This window comes from Mustela putorius, unplaced genomic scaffold (genome assembly GCF_011764305.1).
Source record: "Mustela putorius furo isolate JIRA1106 unplaced genomic scaffold, ASM1176430v1.1 tig00000785_pilon_pilon_pilon, whole genome shotgun sequence".
Classification (NCBI taxonomy): domain Eukaryota; kingdom Metazoa; phylum Chordata; class Mammalia; order Carnivora; family Mustelidae; genus Mustela; species Mustela putorius.
In genome coordinates, this window is record NW_025421480.1 from 7,492,122 (window position 1) to 7,517,034 (window position 24,913).

At 49.4% G+C, this 24,913-nt stretch overlaps 1 long non-coding RNA gene across 1 annotated transcript in view; it reads right to left on the bottom strand.

Moving 5' to 3' along the window:
* Positions 1-1,525: 1,525 nt before the first annotated feature.
* Positions 1,526-24,913, bottom strand: part of LOC123393249 — a 35,184-nt gene continuing 11,796 nt past the window's right edge. The window contains exons 2-3 of the long non-coding RNA XR_006607986.1: positions 2,292-2,412; positions 1,526-2,166 (exon numbers count right to left, since the gene is read on the bottom strand). This is a non-coding gene — a long non-coding RNA (uncharacterized LOC123393249). The remainder of the gene's footprint in view (positions 2,167-2,291; positions 2,413-24,913) is intronic.

The window sequence follows — 24,913 nt, forward strand, 5'->3', positions numbered from 1 at the left end:
GGACGGCCTTCCAAAAGTTCAGAATCCAAGCCTGTGGACCCCATCATGCTGGACTGTGTGCCCCCTCGCTCCTCTCCCGGAAGACCCAGTGGGGGTGGTGACGCATCTCATGGACAACGGGCCCATCACACCCAGATGAGACCCACGGCTGATGGCCTGGCGTTCGGGTCAGGGGCCGCTGGGCACTGCTCTCTCCCTGCCTCCTAAAGTTCAAATGCCAGCCCGATTTCTATCTGGAAGCATCCCAGCCCAAACATGGAACAAAAGTTCCCTCTGACAAGCCCATTCCCGGTTCCAAAGTATGTTTTTATGTTTGTTGGCAAATGGGACTGTCACCAGCAACAATAACAACACTGTTTCCCCTCGGCTGAAGCTACTTCATTTCTTCGTATTTGCTGCCGGGCTGGCGCTGGGCGGATGAATAATGGAGGCTCGGCGGCCGGCCCAAGGCCTGACCCCGCGCCTCCAAAAGCAAACACAGGGGTGCAAATGGAGAGACTTGTTTGCTTGAACTCTCCCTGCCTGGTTTTAAAAAAGAAAAAGAAAGAAGAAAAACAAACCTCCCACCACCCCGTTTCATCAGTGTAGACACTGAAGTTTTATTGTTTTGTTTTTCTTTTCTGTTTTCATTTCTCACTTTTTGCCACGAGGAGCTACAGCCCTCTACTGGTGTGGGGAATGGCGCCAGCTCCTCGGTCGTCGGGGCGACCCTGCCATCTTGTGGCCGCGCGGGGGATGTGCACCAGGAGCTGAACTCCGACGTCTGAGCATCCCAACGCAGGCTGCTGGAAAGGGTCCTTCCATCTTTCCAGACATCTCCGGAAAATGGATGGGAATCTTTGGGAAGGGAGATGTAGATGGATTTGGGGTCAGGATATCAGTTCTAGGTCTCAGCGCTGGCCAACTCTGTGTGACCTCAGTGAGCTGGAGCAAATGATCTTTTTATTGAAACTGTTTCCTCATCTGTACAAGGAAGGTGATGCTTCAGGGGGATGGCACGTATCGAGCGACTTGTAAACTCTATGCATGAATATACATACCTATATTAAACAACTCTAAGGTTTTTAAAAAAGATTTTATTTATTTATTTGACTCAGAGAGAGATCACAAGTAGGCAGAGAGGCAGGCAGAGAGAGAGGGAGAAACAGGCTCCCTGCTAAGCAAGGAGCCCAATGCAGGGCTCGATACCAGGACCCTGAGATCATGACCTGAACTAAAGGCAGATGCTTAACCGACTGAGCCACCCAGACAGCCCATATTAAACATCTCTAAAGAAGTGGACCCTCTCATCATCTTCGGTCAAACTTTGTTCAGAGACTCAAAACCAGTTTTGCCCCTGAACCCTCCTCTAGTATAAAGCCTGAGCCCTAGGATAAGAAAAGAAAAGGACTTCACGCTGGCTGGTGCACACTTAAATGCACACACTGTCAAATGCTCTTCTTTTTCACTTTTCCAGTTTTTTTTTTTTTAATTTATTTACGAGAGAGAGCATGAAAGCATGAGCAGGGGAGGGGGAGGGGCAGAGCGAGAAGCAAACTCCCCACTGAGCAGGGATCCCAGTGGGGGGCTCGATCCCAGGACCAGTGGATCATGTCCCGAGCCAAAGACAGACGCTTAACTGAGCCACCAGGCGCCCCTCACTTCTCTAGTTTATGTAAAACAGGGCTCTTGGGCCTTTCCACCTAGGGCCCGCAAGTGAATAATGAGAAATGGAGATGAGCTGTAGAGGTTAAACTTTGCTTACATGGAATCACAGAGTGCCCATTAGCGTTGAGGCTTGGGTATTTGGCTCCCTCATCTCCTCTTAAAAGCCGGAGCCAGACGCAGCAGCGAAAGTAGCACTTATCCCAAGTCTGCGACGCACGGTAGACACATGATGACTCATCAAACACAGGACAGGTTTGGCCGCCGCTTCTGTGCAGTGGTTAGGAGGAAGCCAAGAATTTCTGGTGTCTAACTCTGGACTTGGTGAACAGACCCAAATATTGCGGTCCTCGCCCTGTGCTAAATCTCAGTGTTGCTTGGACCGGCAGGACAGCCAGTGCCTGGTCTGTGGCTAAGGTCTCTGCACAGCTGGCCCTTGCTGGGTCCTCCCGTTACACGGTCACTCAGCTCACCGACGCAGGAGGCAGATGTAGGGTACTTTGGGTAGCAGGATAGATAGTTCTGCAAAGAGAAAATAGCACACTAGCCAAGGGACAGCAAATCCTTGGGCAAGTAGTGCAGAAGCATGACTCAGATTTTCAGGCCCATCTACCCTCCAGACTAGGCCCTGTTTCCTCCACGCTCACCTATTTCCAAGCTGGGTTGGCGAAGGCTTGTCCTCAGGAAGCCACCTTTAGAATCGGGCATGTCACCAGTGAGCCTGTGTTGTAGCTGGAGAAGGAAACAGGCTGTGTCTCTGGGAGGGTCCTGTGGCAGATCGGGGTTGGGGGGGCAGGGGTGTCAGGGCAAGGTCACACCCTGCCCGACAGAATGAACGTGTCCCTCCCAATCCTTAGAGATGACATCCCAGAACTCCAAAACCAGAGAAGGTGCTTTTCCCCACCAACTAATGCTTGCTGGGCTACCCCCAGAATCTTCTAGAAGGACTAGCCTCCTCCTTGGGCCACCTCTTGAAAATAGGTGCTTCTTTCTTCCTCCTTTCGTCACGGGGAGAGGGAAAGCAGTCAGGGTCTTCTCAGAGGAAGGTCCAAAGGGGTGGGGGGCTTTTCTTCAGAGATTTCCCATCTCTGATAAACTATTTACATTCACCAAACCAGAGGAGGAATTCAAGTCTTGGCGTCCAGACTTTCGGAGCTGCCCTGCAATGTGACCGCACATGGGGAAGGCGACGGTGGACACAGTAAGACCCCAGAAGGAGGCATTAGCAGACTGTGGTGTGTTGCGAAGGGGGAAATTCAGGCATCAGGGGTCACGGGCTAGTCCTGTGAGCAGCCCAGAGGTTGCAGAAATCCGGAGGGAGGAGGATGTCTCAGACCCCACCGCTGGACCTGCCCCTTTTATGTCCACACACTCAGCTGGATTGGCAAAGGGACACAGCAGGAGACCAGGCTGTGCCAGCATAAAATAACCAGCGAATTAATTTATTGGGATGAATACACTTACTTTTAGGATAACACTTTAGATGTATTTAAGATACACTTATTAAATAACTGTCATTAAAATACCTCTCTAGTGTAGCAGATCTCCCCCAAATTTAAGAAGGGGTAGAGAAATGTTTTGAAACTAGGCTGTGTGGTACGCTTATACAACCCACGTGACAATTTTGAACAGCCTTTGTCTCTGGTTGCAGGGAGAGGTCTCCACACCCTTGGAGTAGGAGTGCCATGTTGTCCCTGGGGGGCCCGTGGACCCCATCTAACTTTAGGCTACAAGGAGGCTCATGGTGGGTTCCTACACAGTTTCGAGGACGGGAGCTGGCCCTTCTGGAAAGACCAGTCATGTGATTGGAGACTGGGGCATTTGAGCCCCATGATCTTGGCCCAACCTTCAGGGAATGGAAATTCAAATCACCACGGCCAGTGATTCAGTTAGTCATGGCTACGTAACTGAACCCCCCTAAAAACTCTGGACAGCAGGACCTGAGTGAGTTTCCCTGGATGGTAACCATACACGGCCATGCTAACGCCGTAACCCGTCCGGAGGCTGGCACAGCGACACGTTCAGGACCCACCCGGGTTCCCACCCTGGAATCCGTGTCATCCTCTGGCTGGTCCCGATTCGGATCCTTAACAGGGAATCGCTATCGTACGTACAGCACTTCCCTGAGTTCTGGGAGTCACTCCAGCAAATTATGGAACCTGAGTGAGTAATGGGAACCAAATTTTTAGCCAGTTGGTGAGAAGTGCAGGGAATCCCCAAACCTGCCACAGGGTCTGGAGTGAGGGAAGCCCTAATCTGAAATGTGATCCAACTCGGGGTAGTTGGAGTCAGAATGGTGTCGTGAATCAGTGCTACGAAGCTGATCTGACGGAAACCCCCTGGAAATTCACAAAGCGGGATGCTCCAATGGGCGTTAGGTTTGTACACTTATTTGCCTCCCATACATACAAGAGGCAACCAGTAATGTGTGCTGGTTAAATGAATTATTATGTAACAACGGGCTCTCCGCCCACTGTCTCAGTCTGGCGTGTGACCTGCCGTGCGACCTGCCGTGCGACCTGCCCAAATCAGTCCCATCCGCACCTACACCCTGCTGAGTGTCCTTCCTGGGCTGGAATTTACACGCGTCCTAGGGAGACTCTGTCTGTCTCCCTTCACCTCCATACTCAGTGGTAGAAGGTACCACTAGATTCTTCTCCTGGCCCACGAATGGGCCAGGAGAAGAATCTAGTGGTACCTTCTACACACAGTCCCAAACCAAGAACAACACCACCTAGAAAACTAGTTCTCCTCCTTGGAAAGGGAAGGGAGCTTCTGGGAAGAGTAATCTGGTGGGCATGTTTGAGGAGACTTCATCTGAACTACAAGATCTTTTTTAACTGAGCCATAATGGGCATGTAACGTTCTATTAGTTTAGGTGTATAATGTAACAATGTACTATATGTATAGATTATAAAACGATTATGAAACAATTACCAAACTAAGTTAAGTCAACACTTGTCACCAAACATAGTTCCAAATCTCTTCTTGTGATGAGAACTTTCATGATCTACTCTCTTAGCAATTTGCAAATATACAGTGCGATATTATTAACTGTGGTCGCCGCGCTGTACATATAGCCTTGGACCCCTTTGGGGTTCACCCACCCCAACCCCTGCCTCTGGCAACCTCCAGTCTATCCTCTGTATCTTTGAGTTGTGATTCTATGTATAAGAGAACTCATACAGTATTTCTCTTTATTTTATGCAGCTTAATGTCCTCAAAATCCATCTGTGTTGTCAAAAATAGCAGGATCTCCTTCTTTTTTCGTGGCTTGATAATATTCCATTGTGTGTGTGTGTGTACATATGTGTGTACATACACCACGTTTTCTTTGTCCATTCATCTACGGATGGACGATTAGGTTGTTTTCATGTCTTGGAGCTTGTGACTAAAGTTGCAATGAACATGGGAGTGCAGATATCTTTCGAGACAGATTTCATTTCCTTCAGATAAACACCCCACCGTGGGATTACTGGATCCTGTGGCAATCCTATTTTTAGAATAGATTTCCATTTTCCTTTGCGGCTGCACCCATTAGGGTTCCCACCAACACCGCACATGGGTTCCTTCTTCTCCACATCCTCACCAATGCTTGTTATTTCTTGTCTTTTTGATCCTAGCCATTCTGACGGCTGTGAGGGGAGTCACTGTGGTTTTGACTTGCATTTCCCCGGTGACCTGCCATGTTAAGCACCTGTTCATGGGAACTGTAAGTTTAGACTGTGTGACCCGGAGACTTGTTTATAACTGCCCGGAACACATGCCTCCCTGACTCTCCCACCCACAAATCCTAAACATTACAGAGAAAACAGTCTTAAAATCATGAAAGCTCAGGCAACCAAGAAGGTTTAAGGGGTTCTCTTAATGATCTGGACATGTTGTTCAATCCTCGACACCCAGAAAGCAGGCAGGGTAGGGGCTCGAGGAGGAAGCCATAGAGCCAGGCACCATCAAGAGAGGACCATTGCTAAAAATGGCGCCCCATGCCAGGGGATAGGGATGGGCAAACGGAGAGGAGGCTGGGAAGCCATTGCTGTGGCTGGTTTGGGAAAATTTCCATTGGCTGATGAGGGGGGACGTTTAGGTTTGAGAAGCAGATTCCCTGAAGGAGGGGGGAGAACTTCTAGTGGACGAGCCCCCTCCTCCCGCTGTTCCCTCCCCAGAGCACATGGGAGGAGGGCTACAGCACTGACAGGAAGGCCAAGAGGAAATCTTGAATATGACTGCGAGCCCACCAACGCCTTAAGGAAAAACCAGCCCCATGAGAAAGAGACACCAAGCTCAATGGACAGAACATACTCATGGACTCCAGGGCAACAGAAGGAATGGGGACAGCCTGCAGAGGAGTCTCATAGGCTGGGTGACGGACGACACAGCTGCTGGAGCAGCAAAAGCCCTAGGTCCCACCAGGGAGGTCTACGCTCTGACCCATGTTTGCACAGAATCTGTCCTGCCCTCCCCAGGTAGGTTCTGTTTCCACTCTCTCTATTGGCCTCAGAATGCTCCCATCTTTGGGGCCTACAGACTCCATGCTTTGTTCTGAGTTGGAGTCCCCATCCTATGTCTTTTTCCCTTGAGATTCGGGCTGTGACTTGCTGGGCCCCAACCTTCCCATGATTTTTTTCTTCAGAAACTTTTATTGCTCTTCTGGAGCCTCTCATGTCTGGAACACATGGAGCCTCTCATGCCCGATAAATACTTCCCAAACTGAAGGACCTAAAACATGGCGCAGACGTGCCCCTGGGCTCTGCTCCTGCTCACAAGACCTCCGGAAGTTTCCTGCTGTCAACTTTCACCATTTGGGAGCCGAGTAACTGAACTCATGCTTTTCTAGATACCTGCTTTTAACTGTTAAGCTTAGTATGATGAAATATATATCCCTTCTCTATTTCATATCCAGCTTAATTCACACAGGAGTCATGGAATTAACAAGATTTCTAGAAGCATCTAAAAGTGGTCCAAGGGCTCAGTTGATGATGGTTCTTCTCAAGGCAGGACTTGACACACTCCAGGAACATGATTCACTATTAGGCCACTGCGGCAAGACAGGTTACAAGTGTTGGAGCGTGGTGGGGTGGGTAAGGCAAAGACCAAGATCTCTTCCTACTTTTAGTTTTCGAGATCATTCTAATGAAGGATTCTCAGGCTGTCAGACAAACTAACTCCCAGGCCTCGGCCCTGCAGCTAAGCCAGCTACTCACATTAAAATGGCTACTCCGGAGTCTGACGGTGTAAACAAGTAAGAGTGCTGCCATGTGTATTCTCATCCACGTCTAATTCTTGGCTTTAAACACCTTTCCATGCCTAGTGCTCATATTGTTCAACCCAATAATTCCCCCTACACTACCGTCTCTTCCAGGTGTCAGGATTAACGGCTGGCACCAGAATTCCTCCTAGGACAGGATCTGTCTTGGCGGAGAAAAAAAAATGCCTTGATTAGTGCTTGAGAAGAAGATGAGCCTCACTCTTAAGGGCCTGGGTATCAGGGGGCCTCATCTCTCTGCCAAGGACAAGGCTGCCGTGCTGCATAACCATGGGGGAGGGCTGGACGGGGAGAAGCCGAAAAGGAGAGTGCACCATCCCAGGACCCTCAAAATCTTGAGCAACGTCTTCTAGACACGTTGCTGCTGTGTCTGCATGATTTTCTCTTATGAGCCAAAGAGGTAACTGAGTTGCTTGTGAAGGTAAACCTGATCCTGGGCTGAGACAGCCCAGGACAAGCCCAGACCCAGGGCAGAAAAGCCATGTCCCCATCAGTGAGCAACCTCCAGGAGACCTTCAGCTTCTGCTCATTTCAGGACTGGGCATTTTGAGACATTTCACCGGGACAATCTCAGCTGGTATCTGGATTAACCAGAGATGTGGACGGGAATTTGCATACAAGGATATTAATCACAGAATTACATATGATGTTGGAAACTGAGGGACCTAAATGTACGTCAGTATGGATCTTTTAAATAAACCGAGAGAGAGAGAGCTATTTAATAACGCAGAAAAGTTTCAGTCAAGAAAAGAAAAAAAATTGGAATGCTACTGGTATTACTAATACTTGGTATTTGTTTGCTTTTTTTTTTTTAAATAGGTGATTTATTTTTTCTTGAAGAAAAGAGAAAGACTAAAATTTTAACAGAACACTCCAGAGTTTGTGGGATGATAAGTGACTTGTCTTTCCTTGGCTTATGTCTGCGTGATTTTCAAAGCAAAGCAAGGTTAGGAGAAATCAACATCACTTTGAAAGCGTGGGAGTGAAGTTCGTTTGTGTTGGTTGGCTTACTTGGCAGGCACAGGAGAGATGAGCCAGGAGGAGGGTGAACGTGAGTGAGTTTGGTCATCATTTATTTATGCTGGTTTAGGTAGAAACAGCATTTGTTTAGCAGAGGTAGAAAGGGGTGGGGTGGGGGAAGGAAAGGAAAAAACAGAGGAGGGAGATAGGAAATAGAGAAAAAGTACAGTTAGACTCTCTTTTGAAATGGGCTTGAATTGGCAGGTGATTTTCTGTTTCACATTTGGATGTTCTTATTTCCCTTTTACCAAGTCAAAAAGGGTGACAGTTGGATTATGGATGTGTTGGCAGTCACGTAGAGGGAACCTGGGTGTGTACGCGTGCGTGCGTAGGTCTGTGGGTGCAGAGAAAGGCAACGCCCCCCCCTTCTGTATTCTACGTACATTATCTGGTATAAGGAACAACGGAGCCTCCATAAAACTTTGACTCCTGCCCCCCTTCTCCGATCAACCCTCACCAAACCGAGGAAACCCCAATCATTTTAAACAGTAATCATTTCCCAATCTGCTACCAGGTTGAGCTGTAAGAGGTCAGGCTGGACGTCTTACGATCTCAAAAATATTTGAGGAAGAAATTATATCAGATGTTTGCGTGAGCCTAGTGTCGCATCCCCGTTCCCGGTGTCAAAGAGACACAGCTTCTCATCTTGACATTGACCAACAAAGAACAGCAACACACTGGGAAAAGATCTTACAACTAATTTTGTAGGCCATGGCATGACTTAGAATTGAGTACGGGCTTTGTCACCTGTACTCTCCAACCCTGGCCAAGCCACTTCACCTCTCAGGGCCTCGGCCACCTCCCCTGTAATCTGAGCACTTAACTTGGGGCATTTTCAAGGTGACCTTCGGCACCGGAAATCGATCAACTTTTAATTGTAGAATTTATGTTCCTGTGTGTGTGTGTGTGTGTGTGTGTGTGTGACCAAATGGAAGACAAGTGAGGGCACAGGTGACAATTTCAATGATATTTAACGCTCATGGCTCATGGGGAAAAGGAAGGGAATAATCATCTTTTGAGCAACCCCGGAGAGTCCAGACATCCTAGAGTAATTCCACAGTTTTGGAAACTGAAGCTCAGATTTAAAGCGACTTGCCCAAGATCATCTAGCTGTTAAGAGACACAGGCAAGAAAAGGCATCCAGACTAACTCCAAAGCTGGGATTGGCAAGTCAGTACGTCTTGGAGAACGCTCCCTTTCGTGAGGCTCCTTTGGTGTTGAGGTGGGGTTGGGTATCCCCTGGACCTTGTCACTCTCCTCACTCCGGGCACTGAGCTCTCACCCCTTCTGCCACTAGGCTGGTCACCACCATTCCAGACAACGCCCATGAGCACTATGGTAGCTGCCAATGGAACCTTGAGGTTGGACGAAGAGCGATGACAGCCCCCACGCTCCCAGGAAGGTGACCTTGCTCATGAGATATGAGTCCCAAGGTGTGAGCTGAAGGGTAGTGAAAGGTAACACCCCAAGATTGTATTAATCATGGCCCCCACCATGTCTGACTGTTCCCAGACCACACACACCTTCCCACTGGGGGTGTTTTCTGCTTCCTCAGGGGAGGCCGCCTCCCACCTCCCATCCCCAAGGTGCTGGGAACCAGTGACTCAGCCAAGCTTTTCAATACTGCACTGGCTGCCATTTCTGGAACACCTGCTGGTCTAGGAGCAGAGGATGGGCCAGGACACAAAAGCTGCCACCGCCTTGTTCTAGCCACCACACTGCATCGCCTCTTCCAGCAACTTCTGTTCATGAAAAAGTAAATTCCAAAAGTTCCACATAGGCTATACCATTCAGGGAGGCTCATTTGGTCGGAAAGGGTAAAGGACCAGGAACCGACTAGTTGTTCTCTCACGGTCCAGCTGCGAGACGTGGGCCAAGCCACCAGCACTCTTTGAGACCGAGTTCCCACCTCTGGAGCAGGAGGGACTTAGGACAGGCGATGCCTCAGCCTCCTCCACCTCCCGAGTCCGCCCTCTGCCCAGCCCCGCGGAGTCACCGCCCCGCGGAGTCACCGGGGCGCAGGCGGCGTCGTTCTAGAACCCGGGTCTGCTGCGGTCGCTTGGCGTTCACCTTGCGTGACTTTTCCGAGTTTCCTTCCTCTTGGCTTCGTGGAGCGCCGGCCTCCTTCTGCCACGGGCGCCGCCGACCCGAGGCCAGAGCCGGATGCCAGCCGCCGCCTCCACGAGGCCCCGCGCGGCCCCGCGCCCGCCGAGCTCGCCTCCCCGACGGCTCGCAGCGGCGGCCTCCGCGGCCCTCCAGACACCACCCGCGGCGTCCGCTGGCCCGGGCCGGTGGCCGCGGGGAGGCTGGCGCCGACCCTCAGGGCTCCCGCGGCCTTCGGAGGCGCCGCGCAGCGCCGAGCCCCCGCAGGGCCGATAATCTCACCCCATTTCACAGATGGGCCCCGGCGGCCCCGCACGACCTGCTCGCCTTCCAAGAAGGAACAAAGGCGAGGCGTCAGCCAGGGCAGAAATGAGAGCGTCGGCACTCGCCCAGAGCCGCGCACGCTCCGCAATCGCTCATGCGTCTTTTTACCTTCCCCAACTTGGTGGGATTTATATATAGCCTGCATCTTGTCCCTCCGAACTCGGCAGGGCTCGCCATCAGTCACTGGGCTGAACACCTGGAACTCTGTGGGGACCATCATTAGAAGGATGCGAGGCCAGGTGTGGTTTTGGACCAGAGACCGATTGGAAGAGGGAGGGTTTCTCACTTTCCAAGTTTACTCTGCTCAAGTTAAAACAATTAACCTCCGTTCCCCTTCACACAACTGTTCTCCGCAGCTTTCTACCAGCCAGAGCCAGCCCGGAGACACAAGGTCAAAAGTGGACTCTCTACCCTTGAAGCTTTTGGGGGGAAGAGGCAGGTTTGCACCCTTCCTCCCGGCTTCCTTCTGCCCTCACCGCCCCCTTCCCCACCCATGTCACCGCCGCCCTCTGGGTGCTAGACCTCTGGACAGCGGGGGTTTCTCCAGCCCGGGTGTCGGGACGAGATTGCAGCTAAGGGGGGTTTGGCCACAGTTAGGCCCCCAGCTTGGGCCCCACATCCACCCCCAAAGGGTTTGCCAGGAGAGCCAGCCGGGAGGGCAGGACAGATGGCAGGGTTATGCCCAACCACTTGGGGTCTTAGCTCTCTTAACTGATGTAGCCACAAGCACATTGCCCTTCTTGGGCTGCAACCGCCCCCAGGACACACAACACACGCAGGTGCGCACACATACACACACACACACTCGAAAACTCTTAATGATATTCATATTTTTTAGGAACCCACCTGTCTCCTTCTTATATAATACAGTAGCTAGCGGGAATTGAATGCTTATGCCATTAATAAGCACATTAACAAGCACAGCTTATCACTGTGCTGGGTGATTTTCTTGCACTGAGATGTCCTCTCTTTACAATCCTCTCAACAACCCGATGATGACGTTGGTGGCCCACGAACTGGAGTGGATAAGCCGGGTCCCCCGGGACAGTACTGGCCATCATCTGACAGGGTGCCTGGGTGGCTCAGTCAGTTAGGTGCCTGACTCTTGATTTTGGTTCATTCAGGTCATGATCAGCTTTGGCTGCTCTCAGGTCATGATCTCGGGTCTTGAGATCAAGCCTCCCTCCTTCCGGCTCTGATGTCAGCACAGTCTTGCTTAAGAATTTCTCTCCCTCTCCCTCTGCCCCTCCCCACCACTCACACTGTCTCTCTCTCAAAAAATAATAATAATAATAAAATAAAAATTTAAAAAATTAATTAATTGTAAGAGTTTTTAAATAAAAAAGAAAACTACTGGCCATCATCTGAGATCCTCTCCATGGTGTGGGGGGGACCTGCAGGTGTGAGGCATTGCTGGTCTATATGAGGCAGACCCAGGCAACCCTTGGCAACTTTGTGCCTGAGAGGGAAATTCACACTTGCCCATCTCACACAGGCTGGCCTTTTCCTGAGGTGACAAGGAGGGATGCTGATGGCCTGCCACCCCCTGAAAACACTTGTCCGGGGCAGGGTCTTCAGATGATGGGGAATAGCTCAGCATGGAAATTGAACTGATCGTCCTGCAGAAATGACCCAAAGCAGTGGTTCTCAGACATGGTGACACACTAGACAACTGGAGAGACTATTTAAATCCTAAATGTATACCCCATACCAATGAAATTAACTGTACCCCATCCCAATGAAATTAACATGCCATTGGAAACCACCCATCAGAATTTTTCAAAAATATTTTTAAATTTTCCAACAATCACAAGTCTGCTGTTATGGGTGGAATCTTTGTGCCCTCCAAAATTCTTATGTTGAAACTCCAGTGGGGTAGCGTCAGGAGGTGAGGCCCCTGGGGGTGATTAGGTCATGAGGGTGGAGTGCTTGTGAACGGCAGCAGTGCCCTCATGAGAAGAGATGCATACGTTCGCTGCTTCTCTCTGCTCTCCAGCCTGTGAGAATATGACCATCTGCAACCAGGAAGAGGACCTTCCCCGGGAGCCCCGGTGTGCCAGCATGCTGATCCTGGACTTCCAGCCTCCAGAACTGTGAGGAAAACATTTCCATGGCCTCGGCTGCCTCATCTTTGGTATCTTGTTAGAGCAGCCCAAACGGATTAAGATACAAGTACCATCCGAAAAACCTTTTCCTAAATCAAATGAGAATAATTTGCCAACTTAGGGCACCATCTTCCCCAAACATATTTTCTATAAACAAGGACACTGTCCTATGTGGCCACAATAAAACCCCCCAGTCGGGAGATTAACGTTGTTACATCTCTACCAGCTCATCCTCGGATTCTTGTTGAGTTTCACCAATATGGTTGAATCATTTAAAATATTATTATTATTGTCCGGGCAACATTTTTAAAAGCAAGAAGGTACACTTCAGAAATCACAAGGTGTGGTTATTGGCCAGGGGTCTTCAGTCTCCTCCAGTTTGGAAAGTTCCTCAGTCTTTCCTTGACTTTCAGGACCTCGATACGTGTCAAGACCATGCAGGAGAACATCCCTCCCCTTGAGTTCATCCAGCCTCTCCTGAGCAGGTTCAGTTTATTCAGGCTTGGCAAGAACGTGGTGGAGAGGATGCTCTGTTCTCCTTCCGTCCTGTCGGGTGGCTCACAATTTTGATCCATCCCGTTGCCGACGGCATCCGCTTTGACGTCTTGATGGAAGGTGGTGTCTTCCAGTCTTCACCACTGTAGAGTCACTCCTTGTCCCTTTGTAAAGTCATTCAGATTTTGTGATGAGAGGCAAGTGGTGAGTTGAATTCTGGGAGATTGGCCAGCCTTTGGTTATTTTTACATCTTCCCAGCTGATCCCAGAGTGCAACCGACTTTGAGAATCGGGGGCCTAATTCCTCCCTGTGAAATAAGCATCAGCAAAGACACAGCGGCCTTTGTGACATGAGTCAATAATAACGAAAGCTTACACGGATTAGCCAACATCTATCGAGCCCTTATGTGCCTCCACTGTGCTCATTAATCAGTGTGTATTGTTGCCATCATCTAGCAGCTCACGGTTATTATTCATGCACTCACCAGATTCTTATTGAACGCCAGCTATGAGCCAAATACTTCTAGGGGCTGGGGATACAACTGTGCATGACAGAGACCCAAACCCCCTTTCTCAGGGAGCCTACACTCTAGGGTATCAAACCATACACTGAATACCATGCTAATTGCTTTATGTTCACAGTAATGATGACGATAATAATCATGATTCGTCTTTCCTGAGCACTAACTATAGGCCAGACCCTTGAATCACCACCACGACCACACTGGGAGGCAGGTACTTTTATTATGTACTTTGGAACTCATGTAGGGGAAGGAAAGACTCTAAGGCAAGTAGAAACATAGCCAATGAAACATTTGATACATTAATTATGTTCTCCTTGGTGCTAGCAAAGATGATTGTGGACCCTAGGATTTTTAGAGAACCACACCAAACTAACAAAATACCACATGACATGCATCAAGCTGGCAAAAATTAGAAAGTTGGACAATATCAAGTGCTGACAAGGATGTGGGTCATTGCGACCTTTGCACAATGTTGGTTCAAGTGTTAGCCAGTGCAGCCAATTTCAAGAGCATATTCTATGTGTATTCCCAAGAACCCAGGAAATCCAGCCTTGGGTAGATACACTGAAGAGATACACACAAGTTCACAAAGAGACATATACAAAGAAATTCATGTGGAGCTGTATGTACCGCGGAGTTGGAGGCAAGCAAGGGACCCTTACTGGGGAAAGAGACAAACAAAATATGTTACTGTATTGGTGAAATACTTCGCAGTAGAGAGAAGAAATCACCTGGACTCAATAAAACATGGGCAAATCTCCAAATCATAATGTCAATCCAAAAACATAAGAAACAGAATATTTACAGCATAATAACATTTATAAGAGTTTTAAAACAACCTGCAGACCAACACTGTGTATTGTCCAATGTGTATACATACATATATGTGTGGTAGAAGGTGGATTGGAAGGGGCTGCATTGAATACATGTCTGGGAATGCAGCAGGGACTGGGAGGAGTTGATAATGGGACTGTAACTGGAGGACCAAGGGATATAATAGTAGCTAATTAAAAAAATAAAAGAAGGGATGCCTGTATGGCTCAGTCTGTTAAGGACCTGACTCTTGATTTTGATTCAGGTTATGATCTCATAGCCTTGAGATTAAGCCCTGCGTTGGGCTTCATGCTGAGCATGGAGCCTGCTTGGGATTCTCTCTCTCCCCCACCTCTGCCCCTCTCCTGCTCTCTCTCTCTCAAAAAAGAAAAAAGAAGAGTTTTATAAGGACAATTCATTGCTATGGATTAGTGAATATGACCAACTTGATTCTGTGCCTGATTTGATTCCGCCTGGGAACATAATTAAAAGGTGGAGTAATGAAGGTTTTTCAAAAAAGATATAGGGTGTGACACCTGGGTGGTTCAGTCCGTTAAGCATCTGACCCCTGATCTCAGCTCAGGTCTTGATCTCAGGGTTGTGAGTTCAAGCCCTGCATTGGGCTCCACACTGGGCATGTGCCTACTTAAAAAAAAAAAAAAAAAAAAAAAAAATATATATATATATATATATATATATATATAGACACACACACACATATATATACACACAAATAAATATAAATAAATATACATTTATATATATAAATAAATATAATTGTTTATATTCCTACAAAATCATATATACATATGTATATTTATTCCAGAAAGAACTTCTTTACACTCAACCCTCTTCAAACCAGTCCTCATGGAAGGAACAGGGTCTTTGGGTCACACTGACATGCTTTTGCATCAAACTGACCTAATGAAAACAGGCCCACACTGATGTTCACCCCGACCCCTACCAGAAGAGCCCAGTGGCCCCACACTTTTCTGACACCTGTTCTCCATAATACCCTTGTCCAGTGACAGAGGCTTCCAGGAAGAAGACGGAGTTGTCCCCATCAGGAAACCCAAACATGCGTCCTGGCTCTGCCATTTACTAGCTGGGTGATTTTGGACAAGATGTTCAACTCCTTCAAACTTTTGGACAAGATGTTCAACTCCTTCAAACATTTCCTCCTCTTTCAAAGCAGGGACTATGCTACCTAACCAGAAGGGCTGTTTGGAGAAATCAATAAGATTTTGCATGAAGGAGTCATGAACATTTAGATGCTCCCTCTCTCCATCTCTCTAGAGAACCTCAAAGATAACTCAAGTCTCTCTATCCATAATACTAAACACCCCCCAACAATGGCATGAGCCCTGGACACTGGTGGCAAGTGGGGACTGCACACGTGGCTGGGCCGCTCTCCCTCAGATCCCCACCTGCTGACCGGGGAGGCACTGGTGGTCCTGGCCTTGCCCCAGCATGGGGCAGCCAGGTGGGCAGGGAGTGCCTAGAGGAGAGTGGGGGTAGGGGCTCCCTGGCAGCCCACTCGGCTCCACCAAGTGGCCCAGTGTTTTCCAAAGTGTCCGTCATGACTGGTCACGGTCTCTGCTGCACTTCCTTTGAAGTATATGGCACCATCTCCCACACAGTCATCAAAACCCACAGCATGGCAGACCCCTGTCCATGCCCAGTGTCTAATCCCCAGCCAGGTCCTGTGGGCTCTGCCACCAGGGAGCCCCTCACAGCCTCCCTGGCTGCCCAGAAACTCTCGCGGCCCTCAGAGCGCCTTGTCTCTAGGAAGACCGCCATGATGCCCATTTTCCCTCCAACATGGAGCTTCAGTCTAGAGAAGGAAGTTTGCTAAACTTACACCAGGAAACCTGGCATCACCAATGGCGGTGAACGGTAGCAGGCCTTGGAAGGGGGCCAGGAGAAAAAGCAAGAATGCATTTAATCCAGACGCTGGGAGGGAAAGGAGAAGGCACGTCTGAGGAAAGCAGGTTGATCCCACATATCCTCTCAGCCGGGCTGAGCTCTTGGATTTCTGCCTCAGTGTGGGAAAGCTTTGAGGGGTGTTAAGCCAAGGAGAAGGAGAAACATGTTTCATAAAAGGGGCTGAGGCTGTAGACAGCAGGTTGGTGGGGGGTGGTCATGAAATCAGGGGTCCCTTCTTGTAACCCCACAAGAATGGGAGAGGTCTTCGGGGCTGCCTTCAGTATGTGCCTTCCTCTGTCTTCATCCTGCTTTGTGATAGTGTTGAAAATCTCTCCGTTTCTTCCTAGGGTTAAAAAAAAAAAAAAATGCAGGGACAGGTGTGTGAGCCCACTTCCCACTAATGTCCTGAACAGCTGCCGGAACGGCTCTGAGTCCCATAAAGATTCCAACCAGGATGGGAACAGGTGGACCATCTCTTCTAACCCGGCGACTGGCAATTTCAGTAGGTTGGCACCAACCCGTCTACCTGCATGGAGCCCGGATGGGGTCTTCTGCTCAATGAACAACGGGCCAAAGGGCCCAGGGCTCCAGGAGAGGAGCTCAGGGCGGCTGCGAGCATGTAACCAGGGTTTTCCTCGGGGCTTTCACAACTAAATCTGGATTTTGCACAGCAAAGGAGGCTCTTATGCCCCCCAACATCATGTCCAGTTTCTGTTTTGTTTTAAGATTTTATTTATTTATTTGAGAGAGAGAGCACAAGCAGGGGGAACAGCAGGCAGAGGGAGAGGGAGAAGCAGGCTCCCCACTGAGCAGGGACCCCAACTCGAGGCTCAGACCCAGGACCCTGCAATCATGACCAGAGCCGAAGGCAGAGGCTTAACCAGCTGAGCCACCCAGGTGCCCCCATCATGTTCTAGAATCATCTTCTTTACCTTTCTCCAGGGCTTATCTGTGACCTTCTGGCCTCCTCTTCAAAGACACTGGACTGAGGTGTCCCTTCAGCCAGGAGACCTGGGGCTCGTTCCTGCTCCTCTCTGCTTCCCCCGCTCCTGAGGCTCGGGCAGCTGCACACCCCAGCAGCCAACCTCACTGCGAGACGCGTGAAAACCGGAAGTGCGAGCTCTTTTCTCATCAGTCAGTCGGGCCCCAGATGCGGTGCTGTGGGAGCCTGGCTCTGCCAGACAGAGGCTCTTGTTGGCTCTCCTGTGCCACCATGGGGGCCACGGAGCCCAGCCGGGTCGTAATGAGGATCTAAGGGCTCTCCATCATGGCTGCACGTAGAGCTTTAAAACCAAGTGTGAGCTGACATTCTGGAAAAGGCAAGACTCCGGAGACGGTCAGAAGATGGCTGGGAGTTTGGGATGGGGGAGGGGGTGGGCGGGAGAGGAAGGGACCGAAAGGGGAAGTAGGGGAGATTTTTAGGACAAAACTATCCTGGTACTGTGTTGGCACACACATGTCGTTCTACATTTGTCCAAACCCCCAGAGCACACATCTCTTAAGTTTCCTAGACTCAGTTCCACCGAGGTGGGCAGGGTTACCCACACCAACGACGCCAAGCCATTCTCGGACCCCAGCAGGGTGTCTGAGAGTTCGGCTCAGTCCCAACGCTATCTGCTTGGAGACAGCGTCGGAGCCCACAGACGAAGGGTTCCGTCCTGCAAGACTGCCCCCCGCCTCCCACTTCAGATGCCAGCCACGGGCCCCAGGCTCCCTGCACTCCTGCTTCTGATGACCGGCTGGAGTTCGGAGCTTCCAGTGCCTCCTCCTTAGGTCTGATTAATTTAAAAGAGCAACTCACGAAAGTCAGGGCAATACCTACTTACATTTCCTTGTTTACAAAAGGATGTGATAAAGGATACAAATCAACGACCAGGTGGAGAGGCACAGGGTGAGGTCCCCAACACAGGTCCCCAGTGCACCTTCTGCCTGGCTCTGTGGCATGTGGGAGCATCTTAGAGCCCCAAGTGTGGAAGCTCCCTGAAAAGGGCCCAAAAGCCCACATGTCCTGTTTCTTCCCACTCAGTCTCTCCCCTGTCGTGAATGTGCACGTCCATTGAACACACACAAATCCTCTCAGCCGGAAGCTTCTATCGTTCAATCTTCACCATCAAAGAGGAGAAGCTCTTTGTCACAGGGGGTCCCGGATGCTTTCCGGAGGGAGCGCAGTGCCCTGGGCTGCTCACAACTCCCACCTTGAGCTGGATGGCTGTTTCAACTTGAAAGGGAGCTTCCTTACGGATTAACATCCAGGGTGAAGATGTACGAAGCTTGTATCTGATGTCGTTGTTAGCAACGGCCGCTGTTACAGTAGAAATAAGTGGCAAGCAGGGTCTTCATCAGACCAGTTAGGAGGAAAAGTTAAAAAAGCAAACTCAAGTATTTTCAGAGAGGGCTTTGAAAAGGTTTTTTTATTTGTTTGTTTGGTTGGTTTTTGTTTGTTTTTTAAAGAGTTTATTTTTATTTATTTATTTGACAGAGAGAGTGACAGAGCACAAGCAGGGGGAACAGAGGGGGAGTGAGAAGCAGACTCCCTGCTGAGCAAGGAGCCTGGTGTGGGACTCGATCCCAGGACCCTGGGATCATGACCTGAGCTGAAGGCAGACGTTTAACCATCTGAGCCACCGAGGCGCCCAAAAAGGTTTTCTATGAATGTACACTTATATATACATTAGGTCAGTGAAATGCATGAACTTTTGTGTTTCTTAAGCATGGAGACATGTTTCTCATGGGGAGAAATTAAAGGGAAAGATTACACTTATTTACATTTGTAGCCTTTCTCCTCTTTTAGACTTGTAAACATTTAAAGGTCCAGGCTCTTCTGATTCATCCTCCTACCTTTCCCGCATCACTTTCCCCCACTGGAATCCGGCACAGAATCAAGGCTCAGCAAATGCTTTGAACAAGGCCAGAGCAGGGAATCTCAAACGGAGATAGGGAAGTAGGAGGTGAGCTTCAAGACAGCACCATCGATATATTTCTCGTTGTTACGTGACAAACTACATGACTCGAAACACTGAGCTCCTGTCACGTGCCAGGCAGAGTTGTAGGGACCAGGGATAATCACCGGGCAGAAGGGACCAAATTTCCAAGATGCTCCCATTCTCAGAATGAAGGCCAATGGTGATGTGAGGAAGCCAAGTGCATCTGCAGAAAAGTTCGAGGTAAAAGTACAGTTATCGGCACCTTTCCCGTCATACTCTCCAGGCTAAGTTCATCACTTGCTTTTCCTCTGGAAATGGATGTCATTGGGGGGGAAAAAATGCAAGGAAAAAAATCCTACTCTCTGAACGGTCACCTGGAGTTCACACACTTATGTCACCTAATCTCACAAGCCTGTGGCATGGATGGCATCATTGCCCTCTGGAGGTACAGAAGGCAAGGATGCGTGACTTGTCCAGAGCCACAGAGCAGGTAAGACGCAGAGCTGGGACAAATTCTCCAGGTCACCAACCCCACCCCACCCCACCCCCCATCTTGGAGCTTCACATTTTAGCACCCTAAGTTCGCAGAAGCAAGAAGCTGGAGGGGGGGCTTGGGTGCGTGGGAAGAGACTGTTCCCCTCGGCCCGGACACTCACACTGCACTCTCGGAAATGAGTGTGGTGGCGAATAAAGCTGCAGAAACGTGACCCAAGCCATCCAGCCCCTGAAGGTTGGCTGCCCCCAGGCTGGGGGAGACGGAGGCTGTGATAGCCACCCCCACCCTCATTCCCGCCGCTGCCCCTCTCGCTCTCAGAAATATCACAGTGCCAACGTGGCAGACCCCAGAGGCAGCAGAGGGAGCCGAGCCCCTGCGGCCGGCAGAAAGATCCAACCTTCCCTCCTGCCCCTGCGACTGACTGCTCAGACCTCAGCTTCGAACGGGCTGAAAGGTCAAAGACCAAAGGCTGTTTCACAATTGGAGGTTCTTGAGTTATTTTAGGAGTAAGACCTCCTGGGCTGATAAAGTTATATGGCCACTGCTCTGGGCTGAATGTTCATGTCCCCCACAACACGTATATGTCAAAATCCTAACTGTGATGGAATTAGGATGTAGGGCCTTGGGAGGTGATTAGGTCATGAGACTAGAGGAGCCCCTTGGGCGGGGGGTGGGGGGGATTAGCATCCTTATAGAAGAAGCCACAGTGTGCCACGAGGAGAGGGACATCAGGGGGTTCCCCTCGTGCTCATTGATTCTATTGTTTCAACCCTTTTCCCAGACCTCACCCCCACCCCATCCAGTCCCAACCGCCCCTGCTCCTCCACCATCCTGCCTGCTGGGACAGCAGGTCTCAGCCTCATCCCAGGCGGAGGCCTCTGAGAGTTTGGTTTTGTCCAGCAGACAATGGGAAGCCTCTGATGGGCTTTGAGCAGAAAAGGACCCTCCTCATTAGGAAGATTCCTCCTGGCGGTGGTCCCCGGAATGAGCTTCTTGGGGGAGAAGCTCTTCCTGCTTCTAGCCCAGAACCTGAAGCCCAGATTCAGTTCAAGACAGTGGCGCACTGGTGCCACCTGGAGGCCACCAGCCTCAATTACAGAAGCAGTGATCTGCGAATCAGAAAGTGGCTTTCCGGTGGGGCGAGGAAAACCGCCTGTTCACTTGCACTAGGCCCAAAAGAACAAGGCTTCAAGGAGGTGCTGTGCTAGACACCGGAGGGGCGGCTCCTTTCTCCAAGGAGATTCTTGAGTTGCTTTAGAACCAAGACCTCCCAGAAAGGGCTAGAGAGACAACCCCCACCAGACTGAAATCCGTTCCACAACAGATTTGTCAAAATAAAGGGAAGTCATTGCCAGAGGACGGGGGCTTGTTTTTGTCACCCACATGATACGTTCCAGGGGCCTGGCGGCACCTGCTTTAGAAGCCCTCAGCCACGCTGGTAAGAGAAGGAGGCTCTTGGACAGAGTGGAGAGGCTGGCACCGGGAAGACGGAGTTCAGATCCTGGTTTCTCCACCACTTTTCTTTCCCTACTGTTCCCATCCTTTACAGCACAGCCCAGGAAGCAAGTAGCAAGTAGGCGATGCTAGAGATCGGAATGAAGCAGTTTTGGGGAAATGAGGACAAGGGACACCTGGAGGACTCAGTCAGTTGAGTGTCTGCCTTCAGCTCAGGCCATGATCTCAGGGTCCTGGAATCAAGTCCCACATCAGGCTCCCTGCTCAGTGGGGAGCCTCTGCCTGCCGCTTCCCCTGCTTGTATGCATGCGCGCGCGCTCTCTCTCTCTGAAAAATAAATAAATAAAAATCTTAAAAAAAAAAAAAAAGAAAGAAAGAAAATGAGGACTAGACCTAACTTTTTTTTTTTAAGATTTTTATTTATTTATTTGACAGACAGATCACAAGTAGGCAGAGAGGCAGGCAGAGAGAGAGGAAGGGAAGCAGGCTCCCCACTGAGCAGAGAGCCCGACGCGGGGCTCGATCCCAGCACCCTGGGATCATGACCTGGGCCAAAGGCAGAGGCTTAACCCACTGAGCCACCCAGGTGCCCCTAGACCTAACTTTTGAATCTCCCTCTTCCTGCTAGAAGCTCCTTAATTACAGACTTCAGAATATAATTCTTGTGATATTGCGTGATTTGTTTCTCTCTTCTTTCCAAACAGGAGCAAAGTATTCCTTATCAGCTTTCTCAGGGTCACTGAGTCATGGGAAGTTGATCACATCATGACTGAAACCTCTCTTGTTGTTCACTCTGTCTCCTTCCCTCATACTTGCTGTTTTCTTAAGAACGTTTCTCAGTGGAGACAAGCGAGGTCATTTCTCTGAGTCTTTGCCAAGATTGCATGGACTTCTGCTTATGGGCCGGTGGGAACTTTCAAGCAGCCGGAGCTCAGCCATCCCGATGTGCACAGGAAGAAAGGGAGAGTAGTTTACTCACTCAGGACTCGGGCAGCCCTGTGAGGTTTATACTATCATGCAGGTTTTCAAGCCAATGAAAGAGATGCACAGAGAATCCTTTGGCCAAGGACACACAGCTAGCAAGCAGAGAAAGTAGGATTTGAAATCCTATGCTTGCCTGAGGATTTGTTTCCTGCAGCATAAGAATTTAGGAAGAGGAAACCCCAAAGGATTAAAGAGGCAGTGAGAGGGAAAATGAGGTTGGGTCTCAGGGCATAGGGGGAGTATGTTGAGCGTACCCCAACATTGGTTATGGAAGTGGGGGAAAGCTCAGGTCTCTCTGCTTCTGACTGAATATCATGTAATGCCTTTCACTTCCTCCTCTGTTCACAGAAAAATACTTGCTATAAAATCAAAGTTCATGTTCTGCAATTGGCTTCCAAGAGGGCTGGGCTGGCTTTACCATGTTTTCCTTGGAATCTGCCTCTGAGCTTTGTCTTGCCCCCATTCCCCTCTCAGAGGTCACAGTGTCCAGAGGCGGAGCCACAGGGAGGAGGTGGGAGGTGTCCCCAAGGAAGCGGGATGAGCTCCGAGACCGGTGACACTGAACAGCTGTGTGGCTTGTGTAAGTAAGTACACGTAGGGAAGGTAATGGGAGCCTTACTGGAGAAGGGACAGGAAGCGAAAGGGGAAAATTGGGAAGGATGGTTATAACTGGAAGTATAGTATCAGCTCCTAGTGTTTAAACAAGTAAACAGATAAATATGTTAAAAAGAAAACCGCAGGCCAAAACTGGTGTCACAAGGCCAAGTCACAAAACCTGGGCTTACCACCCAACCTAACCGCGGTTTCAAACTCCCCCAGATCAGTTTCAGCTGGTCAGTCAGGAATTTTCTGATGGCACCAATGAGGTCATCTGTCACATGGGTCCCCTCCACCTCCAAAGGAAGAGGAGGTTATCTACCTAGTAAGTCCCCTTGCCCTTCCTGTTATTAAATGAGAAAAATTACGCCGAGCACATTTTGAAGATGTAATTGGCTCTATGAATCAATTCGTGAATCAGGCAACATCCTGTCTAGAAAGTGGAGGGGAGCACCAAAAAGCTACAGAAAGGGAAAGGTTTGAAAGGTATGGAGCGAGCAGAGAAAGGGAACTATTAGCAAAGAATATATTGTTTGAGGCAAGGTCACCTACCAAAGGGAAGGGGAGGGTCTATCTGTAAACTGTTATACGTCACATACTAGGGCATTTCCTTTCTCGGGCATACCATCCACATTTGCTACTGTCAAAAGTTTTACCAATCACTCTGCTACCTTACCCTGGGCTAAGCTGTGCCTCAACTACTATTAGCAGTCAAGAAGCTTATTAGAGCACGATCTTGGGATTAACAACCCCGGAGGAAAAGAATGAAGTGATGGGAAGAAGTTGGACTACGTCATGGTTTCAAGAAAGTCTCAGCTGACCCCATGAGGAGCTCTGATACTGGGATGCCCCTTCAGAGTTTTCATGACTTGAGGCAAAAAGTCTGAGCCTTTGTGTCCTGCAAAGAACAGTCATTGGATATAGGATGACCCAGGAAGAGGACATGACCTTGGGCAAGATGGCTGTCTGCTGTCAAGGGTAATTTCTGGAGGGCCGACAGCTGAAGGCGCTCAGCCAGCGGCACTCCCAGAGTCCTTCAGATCTGCAGGAGAATGGGGATGGAGACCATAACACCCTGCACCTTGCAATCTGGACATAATTTATCTTAATGTGCTCACTCCCCCATCAAGGTTCATGCTGTCTACTTGGACATATGGTCGCTCTTTCATGATTATTTCACTTGTATTTACATTGCATCCTCCATGGCAGAATTATTGAACTTTAGGACCTTAAATACCAATAATTGCGATGGGTCTAAAAGGCAGGGAATAAGAATGGGAGCATCATTTTCCTCTGGGTAATTTTTCTAGAGACAGCCATGCTAACCTAAACAGAGTATTTCTCACACTTATCTAAGAACAAGATCTGGAAGCCCAGAATTCAGGAGGTTGATCATTTTGCTTTGAAGTACTCTAGAGACGCTGTTGGACATCCCTACCCGCCAGGATTCTGTTAGAGCAACTCGACACTGCATTGACATTTCACCCCTGCAGAGATGTTAATCACTTGATAAGTTAGTTGACATTTAAGATTCTGAAAGTTGGGGCATGGAACCACCCTTCCGCCATACTCATTTATCTCATAAAGGACTTTTGTAGAGAGGAGTGGTTCCTTCTTCACACAGAGAACACTGACTACAAAACACGGCTCAGCACAAGGGTTTCATTGGCTAGCTACTGAAGATGTTTTTCACGGTCTTTCCCACAGGGGAATCTGGCCCATGGTTTCATGGCCACTGTTCAGTGTCATGGTTGCTGGGTTTCTCTGGAGCGAGGCCACCTCAGGTGTGAATGAAAAGGAACTGTTTCAAGTTCAGCCTAAACCCATGGATTGTGAGGCCAGAGGGAGTCATTCTGACTCACAAGACTGAAAAGATGTGTGTTTGGTAGCTATGGAGCTTTTCTGGTCCCCAGGAATTCCCCAGGACACGAAGCTTGCTGAATGTTCCAGGGGTACTTAACGGTCGTTAACATCAGCCTGTGGGAAGGAGAGCCCAAAGGCAGGGGGTCTGAGTTTGTGGTTTGGTTTGTTTTTTTATTTCTTTTTTTTTTTAATATATTTTATTCGTGCCAACATTTTCTTTTCTTTTACTTTATTTATTTTGGAAGTAAGCTCTATACCCAACATGGGGCTTGAAGTCAAGACTCACATGCTCTTCCAACTGAGCCAGCCAGAGGTACCTCCATGTTATTTTTAGGTCAGAAGAAAAATCCATGTTTCAGTTCAATTGTATTATA